The following is a 15,983-nucleotide window of genomic DNA, read 5'->3' as shown; positions in this document are numbered from 1 at the left end:
CTTGTATAAAACTTAATAAAAACTTTAAATTTCGTCTCAAAGAAATAATTTACGTTATAGTTTTGACCAGCACTGTTTATTTCAAACGATTTTATGATTCGAAACTAATGAACTTTTATGGGGCAGATGCAAAACCACATATTACAATATAAAGCGATGTTTTAAAGCAAATTATTACCTTTTGCAACAAGAAATTTCACGTCAAAGAAACTGAAAACATCGTATCCATGCACAAATATCGAATTACGTATCAGTTTAGGCAAATACAGCTTATTTTAAACGATTCCTTGCTATAAACAAGAAAAATTTTATCAAACATATTGAAAATGTCTTATTCTCAAAAATAAGAGCAAATTATGTATCAGTTTTAACAAAAGCGGATTACTCTGTTTGATTCTATGCTTAGAGTAGAGTAAACTACTATGAAACGTAATGAAAACTCTATATTCAAGCTCAAAAGAACAAATTACGTTATAGTTTTGACAAAAAAAAATTATTTCGGACGACTACATATTTCGAAGTAAGCAAACTTTAATTGAACAAGTGCAAAAGCTAATACTTTGCTTTAAAATAACGATTTATGTGGTAATATGGTATTTTGCATCTGTCCTATAAAAGTTTACTCGTTTCGCTCCATTGAATCATTCGAAATAAATTATTTTGACACAACAACGAAAATAATTTTTTTGTTTAAACTGTAACATGTCGTTTTTATAAAACGAACTAAGACGTTTGGCATCTGTTTAGTGAAAGTTTTCTCGTTTGGGGGCATAAAATCGTTTGAAATTAACAGTTCTGGTCAAAACTATAACGTAAATTATTTCTTTGAGACGAAATTTAAAGTTTTCATTAAGTTTTATACAAGTTTGCTCTATTCTAAGCAAAGGAGTAATCAGGATAAACTGCTTTTATCCAAAGTAATACATAATTTGCAGTTTTGAGCCAGAATAAGACGTTTTTAATCTTTTTAATGTAAGTTTTCGTGTTCAAAAGAAAGAATCGTCTAAAATAAGCAATTTGTGTCCAGACTGAAACGTAATTTGATTTTCTGGGCCTGAATAAGAGGTTTTCAGTTTCTTTGATGTAAGGTTTCTTGTTTGTAACAATGAATAAACGAAAATCATTGGTTTTAATCCAAACTGTGACATAAATCGTTTTTTAAAGGCGAAATCAGACGTTTTGCCTCTGTTCAGTGAAAGTATACTGGTTTCAAAGCATAGAATCGTTTGAAATTAACAGTTCTCGTCAAGACTAAATCGTCTAAAGTAAGCAGTTTTTGTTCAGACTGAAACGTAATTCGAATTTCTGTACCTGAATAAGGGGTTTTCAGTTACTTTGATGTAAGGTTTCATGTTTGTAACAATGAATTAACGAAAATAATTGGTTTTTATCCAAACTGTGGCATGAATCGTTTTTAAAAGGCGAACACTTTGAGTGAGCAAGTGAGAGTCGTGTCTCTGCGTGCTCTTGCCTTTGGGATTCATTTTCAGTGGTTGATTCTTGGTGTTGATTGTTGAATTTGATATCTGGGTGTATGTGGTTGTTGTTGTTTCCTCTGGAAATTACTATTTTTGCGATTTCGGTAAGTTATTCTTGTTTAATTCGTTAATATCCGTCATTAGATACGCATAATTATATCTTATCGCGGCAGTATAAGATAGCGCTCGCCCCTCTATAGCAGCAGCAGCTGGTATCGCGGCGGCGCGGCGCAGTGAAAATTTAGTATTTATCGCTCTGTCGCAGAGTGAGCGTCTGGTGTCCAAATTTTGTCTACATTAATTTCATTAATTTCAGTTTAAATCACTAAATTTAATGGCTGAATTTAATTGCTGCCACTGTTTTAAAAGCGTAAGTCGTGATACACCTATCGTGGTGTGTGACGGCTGTTCGCTAAATATTCACTGTCGTTGCCTCAAAATAAGCGAAAATGAAATCGCCTTTATTTCTCAGTCTCGCTCTCCAAATATCAAACTGTTTTGTAATAGATGCAACGTAACTATCACAGCAATTTCAGAAATTAAAAAACTCGTAAATGACATAAAAACATCATTTGATGAGCGTCTTAGCAAACTCGAATCTCTTATTATTAATAACAATACGTCTCAAGCTATAAACCGCGAAGAAATTATCGCCGAATCTGTGGACAGGTCGGCTCGTGCGTGCAATGTTATTATGTACAATGTTAAACCTGTCGCTAATAAACAAGACGTGGATGTGGTAAATGATGTCCTCGAGGTCATTGATCCATCACTTGTGATTGGTCCGGAAAATGTTTTTCGCGTAGGAAAAACCGTCGGTGATAAACCTCGCTTATTAAAATTGCAATTTAAAACTCAACAAATGGCACGTCTATGCTTGAAGAAAAAATCGTCTTTGCTGCAGCACCCACAATTTGCTCACATTACTATTAGTGATGATAAAACCCCGGGTCAACAAAAGCATTTAAACAATTTGCGTGATGAATTAAAGCGAAGACTTGATGTTGGCGAAAAGGACTTGACAATTAAATACGTTAACCACGTACCAAAAATTATTTCACATCAAAAAAACTAAATATTTACCCTTGTTCAATGGCTCTTCTGTATACGAATATCGCATCTTTATCTTCAAAATTTAATGATTTGTTATTAGAAGTAACTGAATTTAGACCTTCTATTATCGCACTCACGGAGACTTGGCTTAATCCGTCTATCTCTGATGATGCTGTACACATTGAAAATTACTCTATTTACAGAGATGATCGCCTATCTCAAAAAGGTGGCGGTGTGTGTTTTTATGTAGATAAAATTAAAATTTCAATTTTTTTTAAAATTACTCAAATTTGCATATCTGTTAAACCTTATGATTCTCTATGGTTAAAATTTGAAGGAAATGAACAAACCTTTGTTATAGCATGTATTTACAGACCACCAACAGGAGCGTCTTTTAACAATCACGAAAATGATAAAAATCTATTTAATACCATACAATCAACTATTAATCAGTATCCTAACTTAATTATCATGGGAGATTTCAATTTTCCATGTATAGACTGGTCTGCTAAAAACACAACAGGTCAAACAATCATCGAAAAACAATTTTCTGAATTGCTCTTGGAGAATAATTTGTCACAAATAGTCACTGAACCTACACGATTTAGATCCCAACAACGTCCTTCATTACTTGATTTGGTAATTTTGTCTGACGTTAACCTTGTATCGTCTTTAAACGTTTCGAATCCTGTAGGTACATCTGATCATTCAAAAATCGAAATTGAGTTACAAATTATGATATATTCAGAGCCAAATGCAAGAATTAAAACAACATCAATTGTTGACTACACTCGCATAGACGAAAGTCTCTTGACTTACGACTGGAATGGTTTAGATTCACTAAATGCGGAAGAACAATGGAAACATTTTAAATCGATTTTACAAACTTGCATTACAACAAATTCCAGACTGTTTACAAACCGACTGAGAAAAGATAAACCGTGGATAAATCAACACATGCTTGACAAAATAAAATACAAAGCTAAATTATGGAAAAAATTTAAAAGGAAGCCTACTGAAGATAATTTTTCTGCTTATAAAAGATTTTCTAACCAACTAAAATCTGATTTACAAATAGCCAGGTGTAATTATGAAAATTCTATATTAAATAAACCAAAACTATTTTATTCCCATGTACGTAAATTTATCTCTAGTCGTGTGTCGGTCCCTTTAGTACGAAATGCTTCAGGTCTACTCTGCTCCGATCATACAGAAACTGCAAACACTTTAGCGGACAGTTTTGCTGCTACCTATAATTTAAACATTAATAATAATATACCGTCATTTATGCCTACAAGTACATTTAGTGGGTTGTCTTATATTAATTTTACTCCGGATCTGGTAAAAAGCCAACTCTGTGCCATTAAATTAAATACAGCTCCAGGTCCGGATCAGATACCTCCCAAACTCCTGAGAACTTGTGCTGCTTCGTTGTCGGGCCCACTTGCCAAAATGATGACAAAATCATTCTTACAAGGCACTTTGCCCTACGAGTGGTTGCAAGCAACAATCACGCCTTTGTACAAGTCAGGAGATAAACTTGATCCTGCTAACTATAGACCTGTAAGTCTCACGTCGACATGCTGTAAAATTATGGAAAAAGTTATAGTCAAGGAACTATTAACTTACATGAGAAAAAATAATTTAATACCTGAGCATCAGCACGGCTTTTTACCAGGTAGGTCAGTTGTCACAAATTTGCTATCCTGCACAAATCTATGGACAAAAATGTTAGACACTAACCAACCTGTAGACATAATTTACCTTGATTTTAGTAAAGCCTTTGATAAAGTCCCTCACAATCTCTTGTTAGCAAAACTGGAGTCCTATGGTGTAACAGGAAATTTGCTTGATTGGATCCGAGCGTTTCTATCAAATCGAAACTATTGTGTAAAAGTCTGTGGTAAATTTTCGTACTCTAAACCAGTATTAAGTGGGGTCCCACAGGGATCAGTTCTTGGACCAATTTTATTCTTGTTATATACAGCAGATTTATTGTTTTCACTGGACAGCTATTCAGCATATGCGGATGATATTAAGTTATTTGCTAACCCACTTGTCACGGACTTGCAAGACCAACTTAATTTAATCTTCCAATGGAGCGAGAAGTGGCAAATACCACTAAATATTGCAAAATGCTGTGTACTTCAGTGTGGCCACAACAACCCAAAGTACCTTTACCATATAAATGGCACACTCCTGAGTGTAAAAACCTCAACCAAAGATCTAGGGGTCATTGTAAATGATAAGTTAGGATGGTCAGAGCAATGTCTAGCATCAGTGGGTCGAGCGCGTAAAATGTTTTATTTGCTAAAGCATGTTTTTCCAAATCCTTCAGTCAGTTTTATTTCAAAGGTGTACATCACTTACATAAGGCCGCATTTGGAATTTGCCATTCCAGTCTGGAGACCTTATTTGTTAAAGGATATTGATTTGCTGGAAAGAACTCAGCACCTGGTAACTAGATGGACACACTGTTTAAGACAAGTTTCATATGAACAACGTCTTGAAATACTCAAAATACCAGATCTACGTGCTCGTCAAAACAGGGCAGATGCAATTCAAATTTTTCGGCTTACTCATGGTTTATTTCCTGGAGTAACACGCAATTTCTTGCAAATTCAATATCATGACAGACTTAGAGGTCATTCTTATAAGCTGAAAAAAGAACCATTTAAGACTACCGTTAGAAAGAATTATTTGACAAATCGTGCATTTGATATATGGAATGGCTTGCCTGATAACGTTGTTGCAGCTGTTACTGTTTCTTCCTTCAAGAATCAATATGACACATTACAATAATTAACATTAACCTTTATTAATTAACTAATTTAACTGTAGATTAAAATTGTATTTCATTTTTCATTATTCAATGGTGTTTTATTTAACACGAAACCGTATTTCTTGATATTTTGCTATAAAGGTGTTAACCTCAGCAAAGAATCTATGTTAATAATAATAATAATAATAATAATAAGATGTTTTTCCTCTGTACAGTGAAAGTTTACTCGTTTCAAAGCATAGAACCGTTTGAAATTAACAGCTCTCGTTAAGACTATAACGCAAATCTTTTGTTTTGTGCTAAAATAAGACGTTTTTAGTCAGTTTGATATAAGTTTTCTTGTTCAAAGCAAAATATTGTCGAAAATCAACCGTTTTTGTCTAAACTGATACAAAATTCGGTGGTTTGTGTCCGAATACAAAGTTTTCAGATTCTTTAATGTTAGGTTTGCTGCTTCTAACAAAGAATCAACGAAAATATTTTGTTTTAATACAAACTGCAATATAAAATGTCTTTATAGGACAAAACATGATGTTTGGCATCTGTTTAATAAAAATTTACTCGTTTGGAAGCATAGAATCATTCCAAATAAGCTATTCTCGTCGAAACTATAATGTAATTAGTATTTTGCGCTAGAATACAGCGTTTTTGTTAGATTTATTAACAATTTTGTCTATTTTAAGCAATAAAACGAATAGGATTAGCTGCCTTTATCCGAAGTGATACATAAATTGCTCTTTTATGCCAGATTAATACGTTTTTAATCTGTTCTATGTAAGTTTTCTTGTTCAAAGCAAAAGATCGTCTAAAATAAGCCGTTTTTGTTTGAACTGATAAACAATTCAGACTGAGACTCAACAAAAATAATTTGTTTTAATCCAAACTGATACTTTTTGACCCTATAAGAGTCCTATAAGAGTCCGAGATACGCCGATCTCGTCAAGTCTATAACGTAATTCGTTTTTTTGTGTCAGAATACGACGTTTTCTGTCTGTTTAATATAAGTTTTTAATAATAATAATAATAACAATAATAATAATAATAATAATAATAATAATAATAATAATAATAATAATAATAATAGTAATAATAATAATAATATTAATAATAATAATAATGAAAATAATAATAGTAATAAAAGTAAGCTTAATTTTCTAAGCAAAAATGAAGCTTATTTTGTGTGTTATATGAGCGTTTTCTCATTTCTATGCAAGAAATCATCTGTGATCTGTGTTTTTAGGCAACAAATTGTCTAAAATTAATATCTCATTTTAAAACTGGTATAAAAACATTTACTATACAAAAGTTATAATCAGTTTTTAATAATAATAAAATTAATAATAATAATAATAATAATAATAATAATAATAGTAATAATAATAATAATAATAATAATAATAATAATAATAATAATAATAATAATAATAATAATAATAATAGTAATAGTAACATAAGTAATAATAATAATAATACTTTTAATAAGGAAAAATGGAGCTTATTTTGTGTGTTACATGAGCGTTTTTTCATTTCTATGCAAAAGATCATGTGTGATCTGTGTTTTTAGGCAATCTAACCCATTTTATAGTTTTTAATATTTAACAAAAATTTGCTTTAAAATAAAATGTTTGAAAATCTGAAATTAAACTAAATTAATTGTGTCTAACACTTTAGTAGAGGAAAAAGGAGGAGACATAAAAGTCACTAAAGTCTTAGAGTTGTCTTTAGTCGTCATATTAATAACAATAACATTTATAATAACAATACTAGTAGTACTAAATTTGCTTATATGCAAGCGCTTACTTAAGGTAACAGTTTTTTTGTTTTTTGCTTATATCTCGAAAACAGTTACTCCTAACAATTTTTACTTTTTCACCAAAATTAAAGGTGATAAAATTTCCTACAAAATAGTTATTTGCATTTTTCATGTAGAACTAACCATAAGCGAGATATAAGTTTGAAAATAATTAATAATTAAAAAAAAGTGTTTTAACAGAAAATGTCTTGTGATTTAAAATACACTTAATTTATTGGGTCCAATACTTTATTAGAAGAAAAAGGAGGTAACATAAAAGTCACTGAAGTCTTCAGAGTCGTTTTTAAATGCTGCATTTTTGTCTTCGTCTCAAACATTGAAAACTGAATTACATTTTTGTTCAGTAACAGTTACAGTTTTCTTATTGGTTTTTTGCTTATATCTCGAAAACAGTTACTCCTATCAATTTTTATCTTTCTTTCAAAATTAAAGCTGATAAAATTTCCTACAAAATAGTTATTTGCATTTTTCTTGTAGGACCAACCATAAGCGAGTTATAGAGTTGGATATAAATAATATTTAACAAAAATTTGCTTTAAAATAAAATGTTTGAAAAACTGAAATTAAACTAAATTAATTGTGTCTAACACTTTAGTAGAGAAAAAAGAAAAAGACATAAAGTCACCAAAGTCTTCAGAATCGTTTTTAGTCGTCATATTAATAACAATAACATTAATAATAATAATACTAATAGTACTAAATCTGCTTATATGCAAGCGCTTTATTAAGGTAACAGTTTTTTGGTTTCTTGCTTATATCTCGAAAACAGTTACTCCTATGAATTTTTGTCTTTCTTTCAAAATTAAAGCTGATAAAATATTCTACAAAATAGTTATTTGCATTTTTCTTGTAGGACCAACCATAAGCGAGTTATAGAGTTGGATATAAATAATATTTAACAAAAATTTGCTTTAAAATAAAATGTTTGAAAAACGGAAATTAAACTAATTTAACTGTGTCTAACACTTTAGTAGAGAAAAAAGGAAAAGACATAAAAGTCACTAAAGGTTTCAGAGTTGTCTTTAGTTGTCATATTAATAACAATAACATTAATAATAATAATACTAATAGTACTAAATTTGCTTATATGCAAACGCTTAATTAAGGTAACAGTGTTTTGGTTTCTTGCTTATATCTCGAAAACAGTTACTCCTATCAATTTTTATCTTTTTACTAAAATTCAAGCTAATAAAATTTCCTACAAAATAGTTATTTGCATTTTTCATGTAGGACTAACCATAAGCGAGATATATGATTGAAAATAATTAATATTTAAAAAAGAAGTGCTTTAACAGAAAATGTCTTGTGATTTAAAATACACTTAATTTATTGGGTCCAATACTTTATTAGAAGAAAAAGGAAGTGACATAAAAGTCACTGAAGTCTTCAGAGTCGTTTTTAAATGCTGCAGTTTCGTCTTCGTCTCAAACATTGAAAACTGAATTACATTTTTGTTCAGTAACAGTCACAGTTTTCTTATTGGTTTTTTGCTTATATCTCGAAAACAGTTACTCCTATCAATTTTTATCTTTCTGTCAAAATTAAAGCTGATAAAATTTCCTACAAAATAGTTATTTGCATTTTTTTTGTAGGACCAACCATAAGCGAGTTATAGAGTTGGATATAAATAATATTTAACAAAAATTTGCTTTAAAATAAAATGTTTGAAAAACTGAAATTAAACTAATTTAATTGTGTCTAACACTTTAGTAGAGGAAAAAGAAGAAGACATAAAAGTCACTAAAGGTTTCAAAGTTGTCTTTAATCGTCATATTAATAACAATAACATTAATAATAATAATACTAATAGTACTAAATTTGCTTATATGCAAACGCTTAATTAAGGTAACAGTGTTTTGGTTTCTTGCTCATATCTCGAAAACAGTTACTCCTATCAATTTTTATTTTTTTACTAAAATTCAAGCTGATAATATTTCCTACAAAATAGTTATTTGCATTTTTTATGTAGGACTAACCATAAGCGAGATATAAGATTGAAAATAATTAATATTTAAAAAAGAAGTGCTTTAACAGAAAATGTCTTGTGATTTAAAATACACTTAATTTATTAGGTCCAATACTTTATTAAAAAAAAAAGGGGGTGACATATAAGTCACTGAAGTCTTCAGAGTCGATTTTAAATGCTGCATTTTCGTCTTCGTCTCAAACATTGAAAACTGAATTACATTTTTGTTCTGAAACGGTAACAGTTTTTACTTTGGTTTTTTGCTTATATCTCGAAAACAGTTACTCCTATCAATTTTTATCTTTTTTTCAAAATTAAAGCTGATAACATTTCCTACAAAATAGTTATTTGCATTTTTCTTGTAAGACCAACCATAAGCGAGTTATAAAGTTGGATATAAATAATATTTAACAAAAACTTGCTTAAAAATAAAATGTTTGAAATACTGAAATTAAACTAAATTAATTGTGTCTAACACTTTAGTAGAGAAAAAAGAAAAAGACATAAAAGTCACCAAAGTCATCAGAATCGTTTTTAGACGTCATATTAATAACAATAACATTAATAATAATAATAATACTAATAGTATTAAATCTGCTTATATGCAAGCGCTTTATTAAGGTAACAGTTTTTTGGTTTCTTGCTTATATCTCGAAAACAGTTACTCCTATGAATTTTTGTCTTTCTTTCAAAATTAAAGCTGATAAAATATTCTACAAAATAGTTATTTGCATTTTTCTTGTAGGACCAACCATAAGCGAGTTATAGAGTTGGATATAAATAATATTTAACAAAAATTTGCTTTAAAATAAAATGTTTGAAAAACGGAAATTAAACTAATTTAACTGTGTCTAACACTTTAGTAGAGAAAAAAGGAAAAGACATAAAAGTCACTAAAGGTTTCAGAGTTGTCTTTAGTTGTCATATTAATAACAATAACATTAATAATAATAATACTAATAGTACTAAATTTGCTTATATGCAAACGCTTAATTAAGGTAACAGTGTTTTGGTTTCTTGCTTATATCTCGAAAACAGTTACTCCTATCAATTTTTATCTTTTTACTAAAATTCAAGCTGATAAAATTTCCTACAAAATAGTTATTTGCATTTTTCATGTAGGACTAACCATAAGCGAGATATATGATTAAAAATAATTAATATTTAAAAAAAAGTGCTTTAACAGAAAATGTCTTGTGATTTAAAATACACTTAATTTATTGGGTCCAATACTTTATTAGAAGAAAAAGGAAGTGACATAAAAGTCACTGAAGTCTTCAGAGTCGTTTTTAAATACTGCAGTTTCGTCTTCGTCTCAAACATTGAAAACCGAATTACATTTTTGTTCAGTAACAGTCACAGTTTTCTTATTGGTTTTTTGCTTATATCTCGAAAACAGTTACTCCTATCAATTTTTATCTTTCTTTCAAAATTAAAGCTGATAAAATTTCCTACAAAATAGTTATTTGCATTTTTCTTGTAGGACCAACCATAAGCGAGTTATAGAGTTGGATATAAATAATATTTAACAAAAATTTGCTTTAAAATAAAATGTTTGAAAAACTGAAATTAAACTAATTTAATTGTGTCTAACACTTTAGTAGAGGAAAAAGAAGAAGACATAAAAGTCACTAAAGGTTTCAAAGTTGTCTTTAATCGTCATATTAATAACAATAACATTAATAATAATAATACTAATAGTACTAAATTTGCTTATATGCAAACGCTTAATTAAGGTAACAGTGTTTTGGTTTCTTGCTCATATCTCGAAAACAGTTACTCCTATCAATTTTTATCTTTTTACTAAAATTCAAGCTGATAAAATTTCCTACAAAATAGTTATTTGCATTTTTTATGTAGGACTAACCATAAGCGAGATATAAGATTGAAAATAATTAATATTTAAAAAGAAGTGCTTTAACAGAAAATGTCTTGTGATTTAAAATACACTTAATTTATTAGGTCCAATACTTTATTAAAAAAAAAAGGGGGTGACATATAAGTCACTGAAGTCTTCAGAGTCGATTTTAAATGCTGCATTTTCGTCTTCGTCTCAAACATTGAAAACTGAATTACATTTTTGTTCAGTAACAGTCACAGTTTTCTTATTGGTTTTTTGCTTATATCTCGAAAACAGTTACTCCTATCAATTTTTATCTTTTTTTCAAAATTAAAGCTGATAAAATTTCCTACAAAATAGTTATTTGCATTTTTCTTGTAGGACCAACCATAAGCGAGTTATAGAGTTGGATATAAATAATATTTAACAAAAATTTGCTTTAAAATAAAATGTTTGAAAAACTGAAATTAAACTAATTTAATTGTGTCTAACACTTTAGTAGAGGAAAAAGAAGAAGACAAGAAAGACAAAAATTCATAGGAGTAACTGTTTTCGAGATATAAGCAAGAAACCAAAAAACTGTTACCTTAATAAAGCGCTTGCATATAAGCAGATTTAGTACTATTAGTATTATTATTATTAATGTTATTGTTATTAATATGACGACTATAAACGATTTTGAAGACTTTGGTGACTTTTATGTCTTTTTCTTTTTTCTCTACTAAAGTGTTAGACACAATTAATTTAGTTTAATTTCAGTATTTCAAACATTTTATTTTTAAGCAAGTTTTTGTTAAATATTATTTATATCCAACTTTATAACTCGCTTATGGTTGGTCCTACAAGAAAAATGCAAATAACTATTTTGTAGGAAATGTTATCAGCTTTAATTTTGAAAGAAAGATAAAAATTGATAGGAGTAACTGTTTTCGAGATATAAGCAAAAAACCAAAGTAAAAACTGTTACCGTTTCAGAACAAAAATGTAATTCAGTATTCAATGTTTGAGACGAAGACGAAAATGCAGCATTTAAAATCGACTCTGAAGACTTCAGTGACTTATATGTCACTCCCTTTTTTTTCTAATAAAGTATTGGACCTAATAAATTAAGTGTATTTTAAATCACAAGACATTTTCTGTTAAAGCACTTCTTTTTTAAATATTAATTATTTTCAATCTTATATCTCGCTTATGGTTAGTCCTACATAAAAAATGCAAATAACTATTTTGTAGGAAATTTTATCAGCTTGAATTTTAGTAAAAAGATTAAAATTGATAGGAGTAACTGTTTTCGAGATATGAGCAAGAAACCAAAACACTGTTACCTTAATTAAGCGTTTGCATATAAGCAAATTTAGTACTATTAGTATTATTATTATTAATGTTATTGTTATTAATATGACGATTAAAGACAACTTTGAAACCTTTAGTGACTTTTTTTCTTGCTTATTTCTCGAAAACAGTTACTCCTATCAATTTTTATCTTTTTACTAAAATTAAAGCTGATAAAATTTCCTACAAAATAGTTATTTGCATTTTTCTTGTAGGACCAACCATAAGCGAGTTATAGAGATGGATATAAATAATATTTAACAAAAATTTGCTTTAAAATAAAATGTTTGAAATACTGAAATTAAACTAAATTAATTGTGTCTAACACTTTAGTGTAGGAAAAAGGAGAAGACATAAAAGTCACCAAAGTTTTTAGAGTTTTTTTTAGTCGTCATTTTAATAACAATAACATTAATAATAATAATACTAATAGTACTAAATTTGCTTATATGCAAGCGCTTTATTAAGGTAACAGTTTTTTGGTTTTTTGCTTATATCTCGAAAACAGTTACTCCTATCAATTTTTATCTTTTTACTAAAATTAAAGCTGATAAAATTTCCTACAAAATAGTTATTTGCATTTTTCTTGTAGGACTAAGCATAAGCGAGTTATAGAGATGGATATAAATAATATTTAACAAAAATTTGCTTTAAAATAAAATGTTTGAAATACTGAAATTAAACTAAATTAATTGTGTCTAACACTTTAGTAGAGGAAAAAGAAAAAGACATAAAAGTTACTAAAGGTTTCAGAGTCGTTTTTAGTCGTCATATTAATAACAATAACATTAATAATAATAATACTAATATTACTAAATTTGCTTATATGCAAGCGCTTAATTAAGGCAACAGTTTCTTGCTTATATCTCGAAAACAGTTACTCCTATCAATTTTTATCTTTTTACAAAAATTAAAGCTGATAAAATTTCCTACAAAATAGTTATTTGCATTTTTTATGTAGAATTAACCATAAGCGAGATATAAGTTTGAAAATAATTAATATTTAAAGAAAAAGTGCTTTAACAGAAAATGTCTTATGATTTAAAATACACTTAATTTAATGGGTTCAATACTTTATTAGAAGAAAAAGGAGGTGACATAAAAGTCACCAAAGTCTTCAGAGTAGTTTTTAGTACTAAATTTGCTTATATGTAAGCCCTTAATTAAGGTAACAGTTTTTTGGTTTCTTGCTTATATCTCGAAAACAGTTACTCCTATCAATTTTTATCTTTTCACTAAAATTAAAGCTGATAAAATTTCCTACAAAATACTTATTTGCATTTTTCATGTAGGACTAACCATAAGCGAGATATAAGTTTGAAAATAATTAATATTTAAAAAAAAAGTGTTTTAACAGAAAATGTCTTGGGGTTTAAAATACACTTAATTTATTGGGTCCAATAGTTTATTAGAAGAAAAAGGAGGTGACATAAAAGTCACTGAAGTCTTCAGAGTCGATTTTAAATGCTGCATTTTCGTCTTCGTCTCAAACATTGAAAACTGAATTACATTTTTGTTCAGTAACAGTTACAGTTTTCTTATTGGTTTTTTGCTTATATCTCGAAAACTGTTACTCCTATCAATTTTTATCTTTATTTCAAAATTAAAGCTGATAAAATTTCCTACAAAATCGTTATTTGCATTTTTCTTGTAGGACCAACCATAAGCGAGTTATAGAGTTGGATATAAATAATATTTAACAAAAATTTGCTTTAAAATAAAATGTTTGAAAAACTGAAATTAAACTAATTTAATTGTGTCTAACACTTTAGTAGAGGAAAAAGAAAAAGACATAAAAGTCACTAAAGGTTTCAGAGTTGTCTTTAGTCGTCATATTAATAACAATAACATTAATGATAATAATACTAATAGTACTAAATTTGCTTATATGCAAACGCTTAATTAAGATAACAGTGTTTTGGTTTCTTGCTTATATCTCGAAAACAGTTACTCCTATAAATTTTTATCTTTTTACTTAAAATTAAAGCTGATAAAATTTCCTACAAAATAGTTGTTTGCATTTCTTTTGTAAGACCAACCATAAGCGAGTTATAGAGTTGGATATAAATAATCGTCAACAAAAATTTGCTTTAAAATAAAATGTTTGAAAAACCGAAATTAAACTAAATTAATTGAGTCTAACACTTTAGTATAGGAAAAAGGAGAAGACATAAAAGTCACCAAAGTCTTCAGTGTCGTTTTTAGTCGTCATTTTAATAACAATAACATTAATAATAATAATACTAATAGTACTAAATTTGCTTATATGCAAGCGCTTTATTAAGGTAACAGTTTTTGGTTTCTTGCTTATATCTCGAAAACAGTTACTCCTATCAATTTTTATCTTTTTACTAAAATTAAAGCTGATAAAATTTCCTACAAAATAGTTATTTGCATTTTTCTTGTAGGACCAAGCATAAGCGAGTTATAGAGATGGATATAAATAATATTTAACAAAAATTTGCTTTAAAATAAAATGTTTGAAATACTGAAATTAAACTAAATTAATTGTGTCTAACACTTTAGTAGAGGAAAAAGAAGAAGACATAAAAGTCACTAAAGGTTTCAGAGTCGTCTTTAGTCGTCATATTATTAACAATAACATTAATAATAATAATACTATTAGTACTAAATTAGCTTATATGCAAACGCTTAATTAAGGTAACAGTTTTTTGGTTTCTTGCTTATATCTCGAAAACAGTTACTCCTATCAATTTTTATCTTTTTTTATTTTTATATCAAATTTTTGTTAACGATTATTTATATCCAACTCTATAACTCGCTTATAGTTGGTCCTACAAAAAAATGCAAAAAACTGTTTTGTAAAAAATTTTATCCGCTTTAATTTTGAAGGAAAGATAAAAATTGATAGGAGTAACTGTCTTCGAGATATAAGCAAAAAACCAAAGTGAAAACTGTAAAAGTTACTAAACAAAAATGTAATTCAGTATTTAATGTTTGAGACGAAGACGAAAATGTAGCATTTACTGTCACCTCCTTTTTCTTCTAATTAAGTATTGGACCCAATAAATTAAGTGTATTTTAAATCACAAGACATTTTCTGTTAAAGCACATTTTTTTTAATTATTAATTATTTTCAAACTTATATCTTGCTTATGGTTAGTTCTACATGAAAAATGCAAATAACGATTTTGAAGGAAATTTTATCAGCTTTAATTTTGGTGAAAAGGTAAAAACTGATAGGAGTAACTGTTTTCGAGATATAAGCAAACAACAAAAAAACTGTTACCTTAATTAAGCGCTTGCATATAAGCAAATTTAGTACTAATAGTATTGTTATTATTAATGTTATTGTTATTAATATGACGACTAAAGACGATTCTGAAGAGTTTAGTGACTTTTATGTCTCCTCCTTTTTCCTCTACTAAAGTGTTAGACACAATTAATTTAGTTTAATTTCGGTTTTTCAAACATTTTATTTTAAAGCAAATTTTTGTTTAATATTATTTATATCCAACTCTATAACTTGCTTATGCTTGGTCCTACAAGAAAAATGTAAATAACTATTTTGGTGTTTTTGAGATATAAGCAAAAAACCAAAGTGAAAACTGTTACAGTTACTTAACAAAAATGTAATTCAGTTTTCAATGTTTGAGACGAAGACGAAAATGCAGCATTTAAAAACGACTCTGAAGACTTCAGTGACTTTTATGTCACCTCCTTTTTCTTCTAATAAAGTATTGGACTCAATAAATTAA

At 28.2% G+C, this 15,983-nt stretch overlaps 1 long non-coding RNA gene across 1 annotated transcript; it reads right to left on the bottom strand.

Moving 5' to 3' along the window:
• Positions 1 to 1,454: 1,454 nt before the first annotated feature.
• On the bottom strand, positions 1,455 to 4,940 carry LOC135266574 (uncharacterized). The gene is made up of 4 exons (XR_010334696.1): positions 4,183 to 4,940; positions 3,833 to 4,114; positions 2,562 to 3,781; positions 1,455 to 1,565 (listed from the first exon to the last, which is right to left on the bottom strand). It is a non-coding gene; the product is annotated as an uncharacterized LOC135266574 (long non-coding RNA).
• Between the last annotated feature and the right edge of the window lie 11,043 nt (positions 4,941 to 15,983).

Source organism: Tribolium castaneum, chromosome 6 (assembly GCF_031307605.1).
Source record: "Tribolium castaneum strain GA2 chromosome 6, icTriCast1.1, whole genome shotgun sequence".
In the NCBI taxonomy this organism is placed as follows: domain Eukaryota; kingdom Metazoa; phylum Arthropoda; class Insecta; order Coleoptera; family Tenebrionidae; genus Tribolium; species Tribolium castaneum.
Note: the sequence above shows the minus strand (reverse complement) of the source record. Positions and strands in the feature narration are given on the sequence as shown.